Source organism: Mauremys reevesii, linkage group 5 (genome assembly GCF_016161935.1).
Source record: "Mauremys reevesii isolate NIE-2019 linkage group 5, ASM1616193v1, whole genome shotgun sequence".
Taxonomy (NCBI): domain Eukaryota; kingdom Metazoa; phylum Chordata; order Testudines; family Geoemydidae; genus Mauremys; species Mauremys reevesii.
This window is the reverse complement of record NC_052627.1, coordinates 137,056,640-137,075,928: the sequence shown is the minus strand read 5'-3', so window position 1 is coordinate 137,075,928 and position 19,289 is coordinate 137,056,640. Positions and strand designations below refer to the sequence as shown.

Sequence of the window (19,289 nt, the reverse complement as noted above, 5' to 3'; positions counted from 1 at the left end):
TTATGTAGCAACTTCCATCCAAAGATCTCTGATCCCTTTAGAAGCAATAATGAAATTTGCCAACATCCACGTAAGGGAGATGGGAGTCCTGTGATGAGAATTGTGGCCTGGTAGGTCTACCCGACTTGTGAGCTTGACTGTGGGAAAGTGATAGATTATGAAATGTCACCATAGAATTGTAGGACCGGAAGGGACTCAGTGCAGGACTACAGAATAACTAGACCATCCCTGACAGGTGTTTGTCCAACCTGTTCTTAAAAACCTCCAGTCACAGACTCCACTGCCTCCCCAGGCAATTTATTCCAATGCTTATCTACCCTGACAGTCAGGAAGTTTTTCCTGATGTCCAACCTAAACTGCCCATGATGCAATTTAAGCCCATTGCTTCTTGTCCTGTCCTCAGAGGTTAACAAGAATAATTTTTCTCCCTCCTCCTTGTAACAACCTTCTATGTGTTTGAAAATGTTTATCAATAGCCCGCAGCAGTAAATGGTGGTGGGGGGAGGAGGGGCAAAAGGGAGACCGTCTGAATTAGTCCAAACAAAAAGGCCTCCTGCAAGGTGAGCCAAAATTGGTGTGTCGGAAATTAGGCCTAATTCGTAGACAAAATAACGAGGGGTTGGGCTGTTCTACCCTCTACTCCCTTTTGGGGGGGTCTGTCGCTGTCTCTTGGTGTGGTCTCTCGAGGGCTCGCCACCTCTCCTGCCAGACCCTCCTCTGTTTGCTCTGTCAGGTCCGTTCCTGGAGCCTCACCTCCCATTAAGCCTGTCAGCCCTTCGCTTGTTGGGCTTGCTGCCATCTCCTTTAGTCTCCTGGCTGTTTTCTTGGAGCTGTTGCCTAGCCCAGGTCTCTGTGCCTCCCCTTTCCAGCAGGCCAGGTTTCCTTTGCTGGTTGCGGCTGTGGGTGCCTGCCTCCATGGCTGGCTGCTTGCACGCAGGAGAGGCTCACCTCCCCCACTATCTGTGCTCAGGATGATCCTGAGATGTCCTGACCAGAGCGAGGGACCCAGCTAACACCAGCTCCAGCTAAATCCAAACCACCACCTGGGATGTGAGGTTTGTCTCTCCGCCCCGAAAGGGTTCGTCTACACTACAAAAAATACCCTGCAGCAGCAAATCTCAGAGCCAGGGTCTAAAGACTCAGGCTCGGGGACCACGTGCTACGGGGCTAAAAACAGCTGTGTAGACATTCTCGCTCAGACTGGAACGAGGGGGATGGGTCTCAGAGCTTGAGCTCCCACTCGAGCAGGCACATCCGTAGAGCCCTGCAAAAGCTAACGATGTCCATGGACCCTGTTTGCGGGTTGGATGCGGATACAAATTTTGTATTCGCGCAGGGCTCTACACTTCTACCCTGCTGCTTTTAGCCCCATCCCACAAGCCTGAATCTGTAGACCCAGGCGCTGATACTCGCTGCTGCAGGTCTGTCTTGCAGTGTAGACGGACCCGATGCGTTCCTTCCCTTTCTCTCCCTTATTGCTTCTCTTTCCTATCCCTCTCCTACTGCCCTCTGTGTAATAAGAGCCCGGCTTAGCCGGCCAAGCCTGCATATTTTGCATCACTGCTGTGTGACGGTGACCGACAAAAGCAATGCCTTAAACAGCCCGATGCTGGTACAAGTTTAGCAGGTTTCGGAGTGGCTGATAGGACCGTGCACTGGGGCTGTGTCTCTCCGGCAGTGAGGCTGCGATTGAGAACCAACGCCAGAGACAGAAGCAGCTGCATTTTCTGTCTGTGCTGTTCTTTTCTCTCCCCTCTTGTGCGTCTTCGTCTTGTTTTGTCTTCAAGGAAACAGGCTTCTGCCCATCTCAGCTAACTGCTTCTCTTTGCCCCCAGACGAACATCTGTTCCCTTTTCAGGGCCTGCGAAGAGACTGTCACGTGGGGGGGTTTCCTTCCAAAGAGACTCTAGCAAAGGGGAAGAAGGGATGGTGTTAAAATCAAAACCTGACTTCACGCCTTCCATTTCAAACACTTCCCCTGTTTTTCCTTCTTTTCTGTATCTTTAAGGAAAGGTTAAAAACATTGGAATTGTGTTTGCCGTGGTAGTCAGCAGGCTGAGGGCCCTAGATACCAAACCCTGGACCTCGGTTAAAAGTGGGGGGCCAGGGACAGGGTCACGTTAACACCTTTGAGTCTTCGGGCCCATTTATTCCATCAAAATCAATGCAACAGTGCTTCCTAGTTGACAGGAGAAACTGAGGCACAAAAGTTAATGACTTTCCCAAGGCCACAGAGTGATTTCAGTGACAGAGTCCTGAGTCCCAGCTCCCTGGGTAACTATGTGTCAGCAGCGCCTTCCTTACAATTCAATTTGATTAAGACCAAAATAAAAGCCGGAGGTGTTTTCAGAGCTGAAGTGGGGGATGGTGGGGGAGGGCAACATGGCTGGCTCTCCTTTGGGGGCAATATGTGGAGTAGCAGAAACACCACTGGGGCATCCAGTAATCACTCAGAGACCCCAAATAGTAGTTCTAGCTCAAGATTTTATGCCCCAAGTAGCTAATATAATAGATAAGAGTATCAGCTCCTACCGAGCACTGCTGCTGCTGGTCATGCTGTTATTGGTTGAGAGCCGATAATAGGGAACATTTTCAAAAGTGCCTTAAGAGCCCAAGTCCCCCTGGGAGTCCGGGGGATTTAGGCACTATTGAAATTCTCGGCCCTGCTGGAGACTGGTGGTGATGGCCCTGGCTCAGAGGAGCTCACAACACCAGCACGGCGCAGAGACGCTAGTTCTGCCTGTGTGAGCATTTAGCGTACGGTGCGCATGGTCTAAGCTTTCTGGGGTGGCACCGTCTCTCTTGCCAGCACTTGTGGGAGAAGCAGGCTCCCAGGAGGAATCCGAGTGCCAGCTGTTCGGGGGGGCGTCGGAGAAGGTACAGCACTCTAGAGGGCCCCGTCCTGGCATGATGTGACGCCACAATCTCATCCACTGCTGGTTTTCAGGTCCGTTCGGTGGCAGTTGCCTTATTCATCTAAGTTCCTCTGGGTACGTCCACACTGCATTGCCAGTCTAGGTCTGTGGGACTCGGCCTTGTGGACTTGGTGTTTCCAAGCCCGCTCTTGAGCGTCCACACCGCGTTGCATACCAGGATTTACAGTTGCCGGACCTGAGTCTACACTCAATGTGTCTACCACGCTGCATAGAGCTTCTGACGTGGGCCTGAGGTCTGAGTTGTGTCCACACTGCAAAATGACAGGGCTTGGACCCAAGTCTGAGGCTCTGACCCATCCCACTAGCAAGGTTCTAGGACCTAGATCCTGAGTCAGGCTGATTTGTGTGTGGACGGAAGGGAGCCTTGGGTTTCGTGTGAAGTGTAGGTATAACCTCTGGGTCCATTATTGCCATAGCATCTGAGAATAAAGCAGATCAGTACTATCCCCAATGTGTAGTGGGAAACTAGGACACAGAGGTTAAGTGGCTTGTCCTAGGTCGTCACCCAGGGCAGCAGAGGCAGAGATGGGAGTTGGAACCCAGATCTTCCGAGGCCCCATCCGGTGCCTGAACCACAAGACCGCCCTGGTTTTATGGTTCCACAGCTGTTTCCGAGACGTAGGGAGGATAATTCTAGTGTCTTGCTCAACTCTCTCCTTCGTCTTCCTTCTCTTCAGGCCGCTTGATTGACAGGAGAAGTTGCCCAAATAGTGTCAACATTCCCATAATGACACACTGTGAATGAACAGGAGTAGGTGAAAAATAGACTGTCTGCTTTATTTCTAGTGCACACGGAGTCGGGTGGCAAGATGCAGTTTATACTCGTGCTATTTTTGCCTTTTCTCCTCTCTTTAAAGGAACAGGCAGCTTTCCTCGTCACTTGGTTCTAAAAAGTCTTTTGTTCAGTATCGTGAGAAAACAACGCCCTATTATTATCATTCTTTGCAGGAGAAAACTCTTGCTTCTTGCAAAATCTGGTCACTTTCGGTTCCCAATTTTAATTTGTCTGGTGCTGCAGCCTCTGAGCAGTGGTCTCCACTCTTGGGGAGGAGCTGTCAGTGTATGCTGGGTTTTTCTCTGGTGTGAGCGAATCTGCTTGGGTTTAATTGCTGTTCAGGGACCTATAATAGGCTGGCTTGTTCCATTGCTTCATCTGCCCTTGCCAGGAGCCCATCTACGGCCTCCCTGGGGACTGCTTTCAGCATGGCTGGCTCAGGGTTTAGGTTGCATGTGATGGTTCTGGGGCTGGGGAGGAATAAGCAGACGCATACGTGGTGTCTGGCAGGTTTCTGGCTTAGGTTGTGCAGAGGAAGGAGGTTGTTCGTCTGTTTGGCAGAGGTGACACCAACATCTGAATATTCTTTCTCACATCCTGGTTTGACAGATGGAATCCGCAGCCTCCGTCAGGCGCGTTTCACAAAGATCTGTCTGCTCGCAGGGAAAACAAGGGACTGTGCAGAATAGGGAGGAAGTGCTGGGCCTGGTCGTTACAGTGTGGAATGGACAGGGGTTTTGGGGTGGGGGTGGGATCTAGACCTGGGTCTGCCCCAGAGTCACTTCGCCGTCTGTGCCTAAAGGTAATAATTGGAGATATACCAATCTCCTAGAACTGGAAGGGACCTTGAAAAGTCATTGAGTCCAGCCCTCTGCCTTCACTAGCAGCACCAATTTTTGCCCTAGATCCCTAAGTGGCCTCCTCAAGGATTGAACTCAACCCTGGGTTTAGCAGGCCAATGCTCAAACCACTGAGCTATCCCTCCCCTGCTGTAAAATGCCAGAGAAGGGCCACAAAAGTGATGTGAGAGATGGAAAGAAATGCCTTAAAGCAGGAGACTGAAGGAGCATAATCTGTTTAGCTTCTCGAAAAGAAACTCGAGAGGTGACTTGTTCACAGTGTATCCGTGCCGTCACGGGGGGAAAAGGGCACTCAAGCTAGTGGAGAAAGACCGAACAAGAACCAATGGCTAGAAGTCAAAGCCAGACAAATTCAAATCTGAAATAAGGCAGCCATCTTTCACAGGGAGGGTGATTAACCAGGTCAGCAAGCTACCAAGGGAAGTGCTGGATTCTCCAGCTCTTGGGGTCTTAGACTCGCTGCTTTTCGGTATTGGGCTTGCTGCAGGGGAAGTGGGTGAAACTCTCTGGCTGGTGATGTAGAGGAGGCCAGACTGGATGGTCAGTGGTCTCCCGGGGCCTTGGAATCTATGAATCTGGGACATCAACTTTTTTGTAAAGTGCAGCAAGTCTTTCCGATTGAAAACACTAGGGGTGTGTGGGTGTGTGTGTGCGCGCGCTATACATTTCCCCGTTTTGTCCTATCTTTTTGGTCTATCTTATTTGATTGCTGGACTTCCCTCCCCTACAGCAGAACTCATTGAATTATACCATCAAAGAGTCTTGTCAATAACTTTGCCCCTCTAATAAAATGATCTGGTTTTGCTTGATTTTGTTTGTTCTGTCTCTGAGGATACTGTCCCAAACAACCGATGAACTCGCTGTAAGTGAAATTCACCCCTAGGCAAAGACCTAGCGCACAGGCTTAAGCAGCGCATCAGCCTATCTGCTAGCCCTTTGCCCAAAGGATGAATTTCACATTGGCACTAAGCTAAATGTCGCTTTGGGTGTGGTCTATGCTGACATCATCAATTCTTGTTTTGATTTTAGCCTTAAATGTGTCTCTCTTCTTCAGCGCCGGATTGACCTGTAGGGCGCATAAGACACCATATCCTCTAGGAGTTTCCGGTTCTTTTTAGGGGTCTCTGGTGTGGGTGAGAACGTGACCCTGCCATTGGGATGACGTTAGGCATTTTGTGAGTTAGCAACAAGTGTGGGGTTGGAGAGCAGGTGGGCAGGTCCCTTGAAGGAGATGTTGAACGCCGCAACCCTGTGTCTCTGCATGTTCCTGCTAAAAGGCTTCTGAGTGCTCGTTTGCGTTTCCTCTAACAACTGATTGATAAACACATTCATTTATCAAAGTCGTGCGTTCCGCCTCCTGACAGTGCTCCGAGCTGCACAGGATTTAATCAGCGTCCAGATCTAATCGAATGTCCTTTTAATATCTACAGAGCAGAGAAATGTTTTCCCGCTGGCATGTGTTTACACGCAGATTTGCTCAGTGTCTGGGTAGAAGGGGTGGGAGTGATTGAATGCAGGGTGTCTGCTGCCTTTTGCCCGCAGAGCCTCGGCACTGCCGGCTCTTATTAACGCATGGCTTGGCAAAGTGGATTCAGGGTAGTGGAGCACTATGTAGAATTTACTTCTGTATCCCAGCTTTCCAAGGAGCGCTAGCCTGGTGCTGCAAATCCAGAACAACTCCCTGTTGCAGCAGTGCTGGCTTGAGAGCGGCCAGCGTTTCTCTCACTTATGTGTTGATTGATTTATGGCAGGGCCTGCTTGGTACTCGGTGTTTTCCAAACACTCAGAGATGCTCGCAGCCTAAGGACAGACAGACAAGTAGACAGACGTGAGGGGAAAGGGAACAACAATGCTCAATGTACACACAAGTCCCCATGATTCTCTGTAGGCAGCAGCAAAGAGTCCTGTGGCACCTTATAGACTAACAGACGTTTTTCAGCATGAGCTTTCGTGGGTGAATACCCACTTCATCGGATGCATCTGTAGGCAGCGTGGCAGTCATGGGTCTTCAAGAGAGAGTTAAATGTGGGTAGGGTAGGGACTAGCTCAGGGCAGTTGTACTGTGCAGAGGGGTGAGGGGAGACGAGCAGGCGATTGTGTGAGAAGCTGAGGATGATGTCAGGGGAGGGACACAACGCTTGACAAGGGAGGCTAAGAAGGGCGGAGCAGAGTTATGCACCATTTTGTCTCTGTTCCACCTGGAGTTAAATGAGCCAGGTGAATGGCTGGCGTGGGGCGGAGGCTTTGCCTGAGAGAACACAGGCTATTCAGTATGCTTCCTCGCCTCTGGGAGAGAAGAGATGCCTCCAGCATACCCCACCTTGGATGACTGCCCACATGCCGCTGTTCTGTGCTGGGTCTCGGGTCTCCTTTGTGGACACCCAGGCTGTTAGCCAGTTCTGTGTCGTAGGGTTCTTCGCTGCTGGGTCTGGGCACCTGCCATTGAAAAGAGCAGGAGACCCTTTCATTTCACAGACCTGGTTTCAATCCGCACTGGAGCTAAACCCAAACCTTTCCAGCTCGTTGGTGAGAATGGGATTGCTAAGGTCTGTTTTTGGACTGCAACCTGAGCCTTTCAGTCAGGAAGGGAGGTGTGTGTACATGCTGGTGCCATGCCAGTCTGGGGTGTGGCAGAACCAGGTTCAAATCCCTGCTCTGCCTGATTCACATGAGAGTTTTTCCATCCCTGATTGCTCTGGATCCGGCAGAGAGGGGACTTGAACCTGGGTCTCTCGCCTCCCAGGCCAGTGCTCTAATCACTAGGCTAGTGCATGCTAGTTTCTCTCACCCACCCTCCAGTGATGACTTTGTTGAGACCAATACGTCTCCGCGAAGCAGTTTGGCTTCCACAAACAGCATATTATGGTGACGTTTCATTTAGCTGAAGATGTTCCCCCCAGCTCTGTGTATGGGCTCCGTGGGTTCTCTGGCCCTTCTCCTTGCTGGGCTGTTGAAGCCATTGTGCGCCATTCCTCTATTGGCTGATCTGTCTCGAGCCACAGGCGGGAGCATTTCTGCAGTGTGAAGGGGAGCATCAGAGGCCTTTCCCCCTTCCTGGTGGCATTGGGTCGCTGCAGGCGTGTACCCGGGGGTGTGTGTGTTATATCACGTTGCTCAAGGCAAATCATCCTGTGGTGTTGACCAGGCCTGTGTTGCTAGTGCTTTGGTCTGTGGCTAGTTAGGCCCTGGTAAGTGAGTCTTGAGTTTCCAAGGCTCAGGAGGCCAGAGCCATAGGCACTTGTGTGTGCAAATTGGGCACTTGTGCAGGCAAATGGTCAGTTATAGGTTCAAACTGGGCCTGGGTGTCCCACAATGGCGAGGAATGGTTTTCCTTTGCAAAAGCCCTGTTGGCTCGTCCCAGACATAGTCCATTTATCCATGTGTCTGATAATTTTATTCTTTACTATAGTTTCAAACAGTTTGCCTGGGATTGAAGTCAGGCTTACTGGCCTGTAATTGCCAGGATCACCTCTGGAGCCCTTTTAAAATAGTCTTTACATTAGCTATCAATCCAGTGGCTGATGTAAGTGATAGGTTACATACCACAGTTCGTAGTTCTGCGGTTTCATATTTGAGTGCTTTCGGAACTCGGGTGAATCCCGTCTGGTCCTGGTGACTTACTGCTATTTACTTTATTGATTTGTTTCAAAAGCTCCTCTGTCGACACCTCTGTCTGGGACTGTTCCTCGGATTTGTCACCTAAAGGAATAGCTCTGGTGTGCGGATCTCCCTCGCGTTCTCTGCGGTGAAGACCAATGCGACGAATTCAGTTAGCTCCTCTGCAGTGGCCTTGTCTTCCCTCAGTGCTCCTTTAGCATCCATAACTCCATGCTTCGGAAGAAGTGGGTTTTTTACCCATGAAAGCTTATGCCCAAATAAATCCGTTAGCTTTTAAGGTGCCACCGGACTCCTCGTTGTTTTAGCAGCCTGATTGCCCAGTTACGCCACTGATTGTTTAACAATCTTCCTGCTTCTGATGCACTTAAAACAAGGTTTTCTGTGTAATTTTTGTGTCCTTAGCTATTTGTTCCACAAATTCTTTCTTGGCCTGCACACTTGAATTGCCAATATTCATGTTCTGTCAAATTGTCCTCCCTAGAATTTGACTTCTAATTTTAGAGGATGCCTTTTTGCCTCTAACGGCCTCCATTACTCTGCTGGTTAGCCATGGCGGCATTTTTTTGGTCCTTGTAACTGGGTGGGACTCACCCCTGTGGCGCCTCCTGCTGGTCTCTCAGGGAATTAGCTCATCCAGCCCTCGGAGCACCCTCTGCAGGCCAGAGTCCCACCTGCCGCGGGCCCTGTGTCCCTCCCAGGACCCCGGTGCCCTTTTACCTGGGGTGCTGCCCCTCTAGGCAGTACCCCACAGATCTGGGTCTCCCCTCCCCAGGAAACCCCCACCCTCTAGCCCCACCTTGCCTCAGCCTGTGGGCTACTGCCAGTCACCATCTCGCCCCCTTTCACAGGGGACGACTGCAGTCTGTATAAGCCAGTCATCATAGGCAAGGGAGGTTTTGACCTGCTGCCTTTCCCTGCACCCAGTACCTCCAGGGGCTTTGTACAAGGCCCTGCAGCCTGGGGAGTTGCTGGCCTGGAGCTCCCCAGCTCCTCTGGCCTTTCCCCAGCCCCGCTTCACTCCAGTCCCCTTTAGCATCTCCCTTCTCAGCTAGAGGGAGCCTGCCTGCTCCTGGCCCACTGCCCTCTTCTAAGGGCCAGCTGGGCCCTTATTAAGCCAGCTACAGCTGTGGCTGCTTCCCAATCAGCCCAGCTTTCAGAGCTGTTACCCTCCCCAGGGCTGCTCGCACCCTTCCAGGGCCGGAGTGGGGTGATCACCCCGCTACAGTCCTCTTACTGCTTTTGTTTTTGATTTTGAGTTTAGTTTTTATTTTGGGGTATACATTTACTTGATCCTCTATTATGGGATCTATTATGATACTGTTCCTTTTAATTTTGATTTAAATAGCTTCCTCATTTTTGTATAGATCCTTTTTTTTGAAGTTAACTGCTGCTAATGATGGCACTTTTCCTACGACAAGGATGTTAAATTTAATCACATGATGGTCACTATTACCGAGCAGTTCAGCGATAGTCACCTCTTGGACCAGCCCCTGTGCTCCACTTAGGACTAGATCAAGAATTGTCTCCCCCCTTGTGGGTTCCAGGACAAGCTGCTCCAAGAATGTCATTTATAGTGTCCAGACATTTTATCTCTGGGTCCCGTCCTGAGATGACATGTACCCAGTCAATATGGGGATAGTTGAAACCCCCATTCCCCACCCCATTAGTGAGTTTTCTGCCTCTGTAGCCTCTCTAATCAACTTGAGCATTTCACAGTCACAATCACTATCCTGGTCAGGTGGTCAGTAGTATATCCCTACTGCTATGCGCTTATTGTTCAAGTATGGATTTCTATCCATAGAGAGTCACAGACTCATAGACTTTAAGGTCAGAAGGGAGCATTATGAACATCTAGTCTGACCTCCTGCACAATGCAGGCCACGGAATCTCACCCACTCACTCCTGTATCAAACCTGTGTCTGAGTCACTGAAGTCCTCAAATCATGGTTTAAAGACTTCAAGGTGCAGAGAATCTTCCAGCAAGTGACCCGTGCCCCACGCTGCAGAGGAAGGCGAAAAACCCCCAGGGCCTCTGCCAATCTGCCCTGGAGGAAAATTCCTTCCTGACCCCAAATATGGCGACCAGCTAAACCCTGAGCATGTGGGCAAGACTCACCAGCCAGACACTCAGGAAAGAATTCTCTGTAGTAACTCAGATCCCATCCCATCACAGACCATTGGGCATATTTTCCGCTAATAGTCAAAGACCAATTAATTGCCAAAATTAGGCTATCCCATCATACCATCCTCTCCATAAACTTATCAAGCTTAGTCTTGAAGGCAAATATGCCTTTTGCCCCAACTGTTCCCCTTGGAAGACTGTTCCAGAACTTCACTCCTCCGATCATTAGAAACCTTCATCTCATTTCAAGTCTAAACTTCCTGATGGTCAGTTTATATCCATTTGTTCTTGTGTCCACATTGGTACTGAACTTAATTCCTCTCCCTCCCTGGTATTTATCCCTCTGATACATTTATAGAGGGCAATCCGAACTACCCTCAGCCTCTCTGGTGCAATTTGATTCAGTTAAGGTGTTGACTGCATTTGACTCCACGCTTTCTTTCACATACAGTGCCACTCCCCCACCAGCACCACCTACTCTGTCCTTCCTGTAGATTTTGTACTCTGGTGTTAGTGACCCATTGATTATCTTCATTCCACCAAGTGGCATGATGCCTGTTATAGCAATATCCTCATTTAATGCCCGGCGTTCTAGTTCACCCATCTCTAGCATTTGTATATAAGCACTTGTGCATTTTGTTAGTATTCAGTTGCTTGCCTTCATATTTAAATGGGACTTTTTTACGCCTGACTGTTCCTCACTGGCTCCTACCTATACGGTAGCAGCTTCTTCACTATCCTCTTTTTCTACGCTATCGATTTCCCCCTTTAATAAACTCATCCCTAAGGGATGTCTCCGCCCAAACCGTTTGCTCCTCCACAGCGGTCGGCTTTTCCCCCCTCTCTTAGTTTAAAAATCCTCTACAACCTTTTTATTTTTACTTTCCTGCAGTCTGGTTCCGTTTTGGTTTCGGTGGAGACCATCCTTCCTGTGTAGAGTCCTCCTTTTCCAAAAGTTTGCCCACTTCCTAGTAAACCTAAAACCCTCTTCCTTACACCATCATCTCATCCATGCATCGAGACCCTGCAGTTCTGCCCGACTAACTGACCCTGCTCGTGGAATTGGAAGCATTTCAGAGACTGCCACCATGGAGGTCCTGGACTTTAATCTCTTACCTAGCAGCCTGCATTTGGCCTCCAGGACCTCTCACCTATCCTTCCCTAGGTCAGTGGTACCTACATGTACCATGAGCACAGTGCCCTCCCAAGCACTGCACATAAGTCTGTCTAGATATCTCCTGAGATCTGCAACCTTTGTGTCCAGCAGGCAATCCACCATGCAGTTCTCCTGGTCCTCACAAACCCAGCTCTCAGATCCCCCATTACTATTACCTTGCTCTTCCTAGTAACTGGGGTCTCCTCCCTTCCAACTATGGGATCATGTCCCTCAGCTCCAATTTGATGTTCTCCTTCCCTGAGACTTTCCTCTTCCTCCTCCACAGCCCAGCGGCTGTCAGACTCGGGATGGAGCTGGTCTGCCGTGTCCCTGAAAGTCCCCTCTGGGCACCTCTGTCTCCCTTTGCTCTTCCACTTCAGCCACTCTGGCCTCATGAGGCCGTCCTGTGTGTCTTAGGGCCATGATCTGTGTGCTTTGTATTGCCACGTACACCACCTCTCCGCTAGGCAGGTAGATGTACATGCAGCATTCAGTGCAGTAAACTGGCTAGCCCCCGCCCCGCTGCTCGACTTCTGCTGGTGTTATTTTTACTCTTCCAGGGTTTTGTTGGGTTTGTTTCTGGGGGGTTGGTTATTGGCCTAAATTTATGGTATGTTTGTGGTGTCTCTGCCTCTCACTCCTTCTCAAAACTGCATCACGAAACCCCTGTTTGCTTCTGCTCTTCCATGTCCAATTAACTCTCCTCCTTGGCGGAACTTTCAGACAAGCGTTGTTCTCTGTTTTACTGCTCGGCGAAGGTTCAGGATTCCTGCCTTCTGCCGGCACACAGATTCTGCCCCCTTTGAACCAATCCCCCCACTTTGAAAGAAGACAGAAAGCTTTGCTTGTGCAGTAGGAGAATGCATTTTTATCACTCTGGTGCCCACGCCACAGCTGACTGCAGAGCATTCAGAAGACTGAAATGAAAACCAATTATCCAAGTTTTGGGCAAAGAATGGCCTGATTGCTGGTCTTGTTCTGTCTTGTATTATTGATGCCTCTCTCGTTAAGCATAAACTCAACAGGGTGGAAAGAGAAAAGCACTGACTTTGTATTATTTCCTCTGTGTTTCCCTCCTTGTGAAGGCTTTTTCATGTTGTTTTTCTGAGTTCCCTCAAAGGGCATTTGATCTCTTCTAGACTGGCTGTTCCTGTGGCTTTCACGTTCTTTGCACATATCAGGCGACGCTGTTACAGGTGCTGGCTGTCGCACATGGCGCTGAACTACAGAGCAGCCTCACCTTGGTTTTTGCCCGTTGGGCCAGATCCTCAGCTGGTGTAGACAGGCACCGTGCCACTGAAGTCAGTGGAACGACACTGATCAACACCCGTTGTGGATCTGGCCCATTGTTCGTAATGGCGTAGAGGTATTTTTGAACACAAGTGTGCACAGTTTGTTACACACGGCCATGGGTGTGTTCTTGACGGTTTAAACGATCCATATCAATACTTGCGGATGGAGTCATCTGCTGCCTAATTCAGTTTTCTCCATCTTCTCTTAAGTCAGGTGCGTCCCAGCCAGACACAGAAGCAGCTGCAGATGGGGGTTCTATCACCACGGAGGGGCTGGGCGGGTTATCAGGAGCCGCTAGGAGGTAGACAAGTATGGCTCGGCTAAGGCAGAAATGGAGCGGATGGAAGGAAGGCTCGAGCGGGGTCTGAGAGGCTGTTGTTTGAAGCGAAGGACCATTTAGGCTGGAATATCCAGAACAGCTTCCCTAGACCGAGCTCTACTGGGTTGTAAGAGCGCCCCGAGGGAATCATAGGACTGGAAGGGACCTCCAAGAGGTCATCTACTCCAGTGCCCTGCACGATGACCACAAATAGGTTTGCAAAGTGCCTTTAATCCCAAAGTGCCGCCCAGCTTTGCAGCCTTGAACCAGCAAGTTGGCGATGTGCAGGTGATCTGTTCTGACGCTGGGAGGCGGCCACCTCTGCGATGGGGCATAGCAGCACCCGGTAACTCTGTCTCTCACCCAGTGGAAACAGCCCAGAAACTTGAGGAGGCAAAATACAGTTATGGTGGCTTGATTCTAGCCAGGACATTGCAGCCGACACCGTGGCCTTTGTGGAAGGTATCACAATATCTTCCATGACCATGAGAGGTCGTTACCTCGGTGTTCTGTCCTCAGAAGTCCACAGCTCCATTAGCATGTGCTAGGGCACCGTGTCAGCCCTGACTTTCAGGGAAGAGTATCATCTACTCGGTCATCTGTACTCCTTACTTCAGCACCATCCCATTAATGACCCATCCGAACCTTGCTTAGCTCCATTTCTGACATGGTCGCTTCCCAAGATGCAGTGGCTGCAGGTGATGGAAATCTGAGACTTTTTGAAGTTAGGTAAAGCACTGGAAGAATATACAGTAAGGAACAATCCTGCATGGACTGGGCGTGTGTAACAAGGTCCTCTGCTCGCCCCTCTTCCTAGGGCCCACTGGCTGCCCCAATAAAGGCTTCTCCTTCTGCAGCACCCGTGGCTTTATTTACACATGTTCTCCCACCACCAATGATATACTATATACAGAGCAGGCCTTACAGTCTCCTCTTCCACACAGAGTCTGCCCTCAGCTTGGAGACTGACCTTCCCAGGCCATCTCCTGTCCCCTGACCTTCCCCTGGCCATCTCCTGTCTTCTGGCTGCCACCCAGCCTTTATAGCCCTTGAACCCTCAGGCCCACAGGTGCAGCCAGTTCTAAAGGCCAGGCACCAGGCTTCTTCCCAGCCCCAATCTATTTCCCCTGATTGGGGCTGGCTGAGCAGGGGCTAATTAGGTGCCTTTGCACCTGCACCTTGCCACAGTGTGGAATAGGTTTCATAAGTTTCTTCCTCTCTAGTTTGCTCTATGACCCATCTGTTCCTTAAACTCCCTTATGCCCTTTCTCCCCCATGCCAGCTGTGAGTGAGAACCTGGTGGGAGACAGTCTTTCCTGAGTGTAGCCTCTGCCTTCCCTTCATGTGCTATCCAATCCCTGGGCAGATACTGCACCTCTTGGTTGGGTGACCCACAGTGAGGCGTTGCGGGTTCTGCTTTGTGACCGATGGTGCATGGTGCTTTAGCTCAAGCTGTAGGCACTCAGGCTTTTAGCTCTGGAGGTTCCTGCTTTGGTCCCCGGTGCGTTTGCCAGGAGAGCGACCGTCACTTTCAGAACAGGTCACTTACTAGGACTGCCGAGGGTTTCCCTCAATCTCCTTCTTCTCTGAGCTAAACCCCATTTAACTCTGACCCTCTCGTCATAGGGTGGGCAGAGTGTACCACGGAGCCGTCTTTTTGCCTCTATAAATACCCTGATCATTAGAGCAGTTTAGATGGTTTTTTTGTACATTGTAGTACCATCCCCAAGCCCAGCAAGACCCTGCAACGCTCAGCCCTGCTGGTAACTAATGGAGGTTCGATAGAGCAGCTCAGTGGGTGCAGTGCTCCTTTGTCTTCTGCGCTCCGGGCTCTGGGACGCTGCCGTCCAAGTTGTGTGCAGCGACCTGGTCTCTCTGGCCCCCTGGGAAGTGTCGCGCTGTAAACCACGGTGCATTCAGCAGACGTGAGGTGGTGCCGCGGTGCAAAGAAAAGGGATTCCAGTTCTTCTGTTCTCGCTCACACGCCCTTGGCTAGACTGACGATTGGATTTGCATGTAGGTACATTAACGCCAGCACAGAAGGGAGAGAATCTTCCTCGTGAGCACTAAGTGGTGCTCAATCTGTTAGAAACAGGGTGGCTGGTCCCCGTTCCTTGTCTTCCACCATCTGGGTGGGGGACCCAGGGTCCCAGCCTGTCCCCTCCTTTATCCAGCCACTGTGGGTTCCCTCCCTTGAATGAATCTGTATTCTTCCCCATTCAGTGACCTCAGTCCACCCCTTTAGCCTCTTGCATCTGTTCCCAATGTACCTGTGGTCAGGAGAGGACAGTACTTCAGGGCACCTGTGGGGACTTTGAGGGTTGTGTCAATGGGGAAAGCATTCGGGGGAGGGAAGGGCTCAGAGCAGAGAGGGCCTAAAAAGACACTTCAGCTAGGAAGTGAAGGAGTCGCTCTGTGCACTGCCCGATGAGCAGCGATCTGCATGGCTTTGAATGGCAGATGGCTTAGGAGAGACCTTCCAACCTTGCTAACTCCACCAGCCTGGCATTGTTGCAGGGCAGCTTGGTGAACTCTGCTTGGCAAACTCTGGCTAAGTGTGAAATCCTCTTTATTTGGTTTGCAAACCTCGAATGCTCCTCTTCACGAGGAACCCCTTCACCCACCCAATTGTAGCCCATGTAGAACCTCTAACCGTGGCTTGAACACTTTGCCTCTAAATATAAGGTTGTTTTAGGTCCACGGAGAGTTTCCTTAACAGCAAGGAAGCATCTTAAGTTGAAGGTCATAAGAAACATGCCCCTGTGGTTCCAGCTGCACGTGGGGATGATATTGGGGAAGGCCGTGCACATTTTGGGACACTGATCTCTAGGAAAATATGGCTTGCTATTAACGATGCAGATGGTGTTCCCAACCCCTCTGCACAAACTGCTGATTCTTGTGCTCCAGTCTTCCCCCGAAGCTGAAATCGGATTAGAAAGCATCAAGTCAGCAAATGCACGTGCAAACGTCACCACAGCAGTTTAAAGGAATTCTGCTTCTGAAAGTGCCACAGCTGTGCATGGCATCTGCTGATCTGTTTTGTGTTGCTCCCAGCCCCTGCTGTGCTGTGCCCTGCACGCTCTGTTGCTTCGAGGGAGATGACATTTGGAATTCCCCCACCTCCTTTAGGAAAAGATATGTTTAATTTAAGATTTGGAGGTCGTGGTGGATAATGAGCAGAACGTTCGCGCCTAGTGTGATGCTGTGGCCAAAAGAGCAAATGTGATCCTGGGCTGTATAAACGGGAATCTCAAGTAGGGATAGAGAGGTTATTTTACCTCTATTTGGTGCAAGCATAGGCGCCAACTTCCCCTCTTTTCCATGGGTGCTCAAGCCCCCACCCTGCCCCCAGCCCCGCCCCCATTCCACCCTTCTCATGAGGCCCCGTCCCACCTCTTCCCACCCCTTCCCACCCCCATTCCAAACCCTTCCCCAAAGTCCCCACCCCAACTCCGCCCCTCCCTGCCCCTATTCCAACTCCTTCCCCAAATCCCCTCCCTGTCCCTGCCTCCTCCCCTGAGTGTGCTACATTCCCACTCCTTCCCCACCCCCCCGGAGCATGCAAACAGCTGTTTGGAGGCGGCAGGGCGGGAAGCGCTGGGAGGTAGTCAGAGGAGTGGGGATGTGGCGTGCTTGGGGGGGAGGAGGAGCTTGGCTGCTGGTGGGTGCAGAGCACCCACTAACTTTTCCCTGTGGGTGCTCCAGCCCCAGAGCACCCATGGAGTCAGCGCCTATGAGTGCAGGTGTAACCACTGCTGGAGGACTGTGTCCAGTTCTGGCATCGACAATTCAAGAAGGATGTTAATAAATTGCGGAGGGTTCAGAGAAGAGCCACGAGAATGATGAAAGGCTCAGAAAACCTGCCTTCTAGTGATAGACTCAAGGAGCTCAATCTGTTTAGCTTAATTAAGAGACGGTTCAGGGGTGACTTGATCAGTCTATAAGTAGGGCCCTGCCAGATTCACTGCCATGAAAAATGCATCACGGACCGTGAAGTCTGGTCCCCACTGTGAAATCTGCTCTTTTGTGTGTGCTTTTATCCTGTTTTATACAGATTTCACGGGGCAGACCAGTGTTTCTCAAATTGGGGATCCTGACCCAAAAGGGAGTTGCAGGGGGTTGCAAGGTTTTTTTTGGGGGGGTCACGGCATTGCCCCCCTTACTTCTGTGCTGCCTTTAGTGCTGGGCGGCTTGGGAGCGACGACTGTTGGTTGGGAGCCCAGCTCTGAAGGCAGCGCCCCACCAGCAGCAGCGCAGAAGTAAGGGTAGCAGTACAGCAAACCCCCCCACTACAATAACCTTGTGACCCCACCTCCCCCAAGTCCTTTTTGGGCCAGGACCCCGTGACATGTCAGATTTCAATGGCTGAAATCATGACATTTATGATTTTTAAAATCCTATGATCGTGAAATTGACCAAAATGGACCATGAATTTGGTAGGGCTCTATCTAGAAGTGCCTACACGGGGAACAAATATTTAACAATGGGGTCTTCATTGCAGAGAAAAGTCTTACACAATCCAATGGCTGGAAGTTGAAGGCAAACAAATTCAGTCTGGAAATGAGGCGTAAATTTAATAGTGAGAATAATTAACCATTGGGACAATTTACCAAGGGTCATGGTAGATTCTTTGTCACAGACCATTTTCAAACCAGATTGGCAGTTTTTCTAAAAACGCGTCTTTAGGGATTCTTGTGGGGAAGCCTCTGGTCTGTGTTGTACAGGAGGTCAGACAAGATGATCACAGTGGTCCCTTCTGGTCTTGCAATCTGTGACCTCCGTGACTCCATACCCAGCTCAAAGAATCTTCCCCCTTGTAAGACACAGTGAGATGAAGCCCAGTATTGTGCTTTGGTGCAGGAGGGCTGCTTGCAGCTCTGATGGAGCAGCTAGTGAATTTGAAACGTTTATCCTGATGCAATGATCAGAGGTAGCAGAAACTGACCACCATATAATTATGGAGTCAGACGTTTTCGAGAGAGAAGAGAATTCTTGGTTCTTTTAGTAGTTTGCCTGACACACACCCTAGCCTGTTAGCAGGTGCTGATCCTGTTGGGAAAGCATAAGGGGCTTTGCTGACTCACCAGGGCATGTGGTTTGTTATCTCAGCTGGGTATGAGAGAGATGGGGTTGGCTATCTTGGGAGAGAGGTGATCTAGGGTGTGGGCTTAGAAGCTCTGAGGGAGGAACCTTAGGAGCAGCCTATCCTGAGAAGGTTTGAACTTATTGGAGGTGAGGCTGAGCTAAATAGATTGAGCTCCTTGAGTCTGTCGCTGTAAAGCAGCTTTTCTAATCCTTGAATCGTTTTCCTGGCTCTTCTCTGACCCCTCTGCAATTCATCAACCTCCTTCTTTAACTGTGGACACCAGATTTGGAGACACTTCCTGCAGCGGTCACACCAGTGCCAAATATGGGCGTAAAATAACCTCTCTGCTCCTACTTGAGATTCCCGTTTATTCATCCCAGGATCCCATTAGCTCTTGTGGCCACAGCGGCGCACTGGGAGCTCAAGGTGAGTTGATTAGCCACCGTTACTCCCCAAACCTTTGTCAGAGTCACTGCTTCCAAAGCTCTGTAAGTATGGCCAGCATTCTGTGTCCCTAGAGGTGTTTGTACAGCGCCTAGCGCATGGGTCCATGACGGGGCCCGTGGGTGCTACTGCAATATAAATAATTGAAATGTTCTTCCAGGCCCTCAGTAATCAGGCTAATAAACTTAGATATTGCCCTTGCCCCGCCTTATGTTCCAACACCCGCGGCTGTGCCTGGGTCACTGGCATGCTCCTAGGACGTACTGGGAGATCCATTCAGTTTTATCTAGGAATTTATATGGCCCCCACATGGTGTTTGACCCCCTTGCAGGCATTACTGTATCTGGCCTTGCCACACCCCCGGGAGGTGGGGGCGAGCTGTCGTCTCCTTTTACCAAAGGGGAACTGACGGACAGAGACGCTAAAGCGACTTGCCACTGTTGGTGGCAGAGCCAGGGACAGAACCCGATCTCGAGTCTCAGTCCCAGCCCCATCTCCCGCGTCACTGTGGTGTGGGCACCCCATTGTGTCGCCCCCTGCTGGACCCTGCAGCTGGGCATCAGAAGGGATTAGAAATGAGCCTCCCTGCAGGGTGGCCTGAGGCACGTGCTCTGCTAGCATGGGGCGTTCCCCACTGCTGTCTATGGTGCTCCGGGTTCTTTGCACGGGGACGGGGTTCT

The 19,289-nt window shown here is 50.6% G+C and overlaps 1 protein-coding gene across 2 annotated transcripts in view; it reads left to right on the top strand.

Annotated features, from left to right (window-relative positions):
- C5H20orf27 (chromosome 5 C20orf27 homolog) overlaps positions 1–19,289 on the top strand; it is a 163,992-nt gene that overhangs the window by 67,474 nt on the left and 77,229 nt on the right. The gene's annotated exons all lie outside the window — the stretch shown is intronic.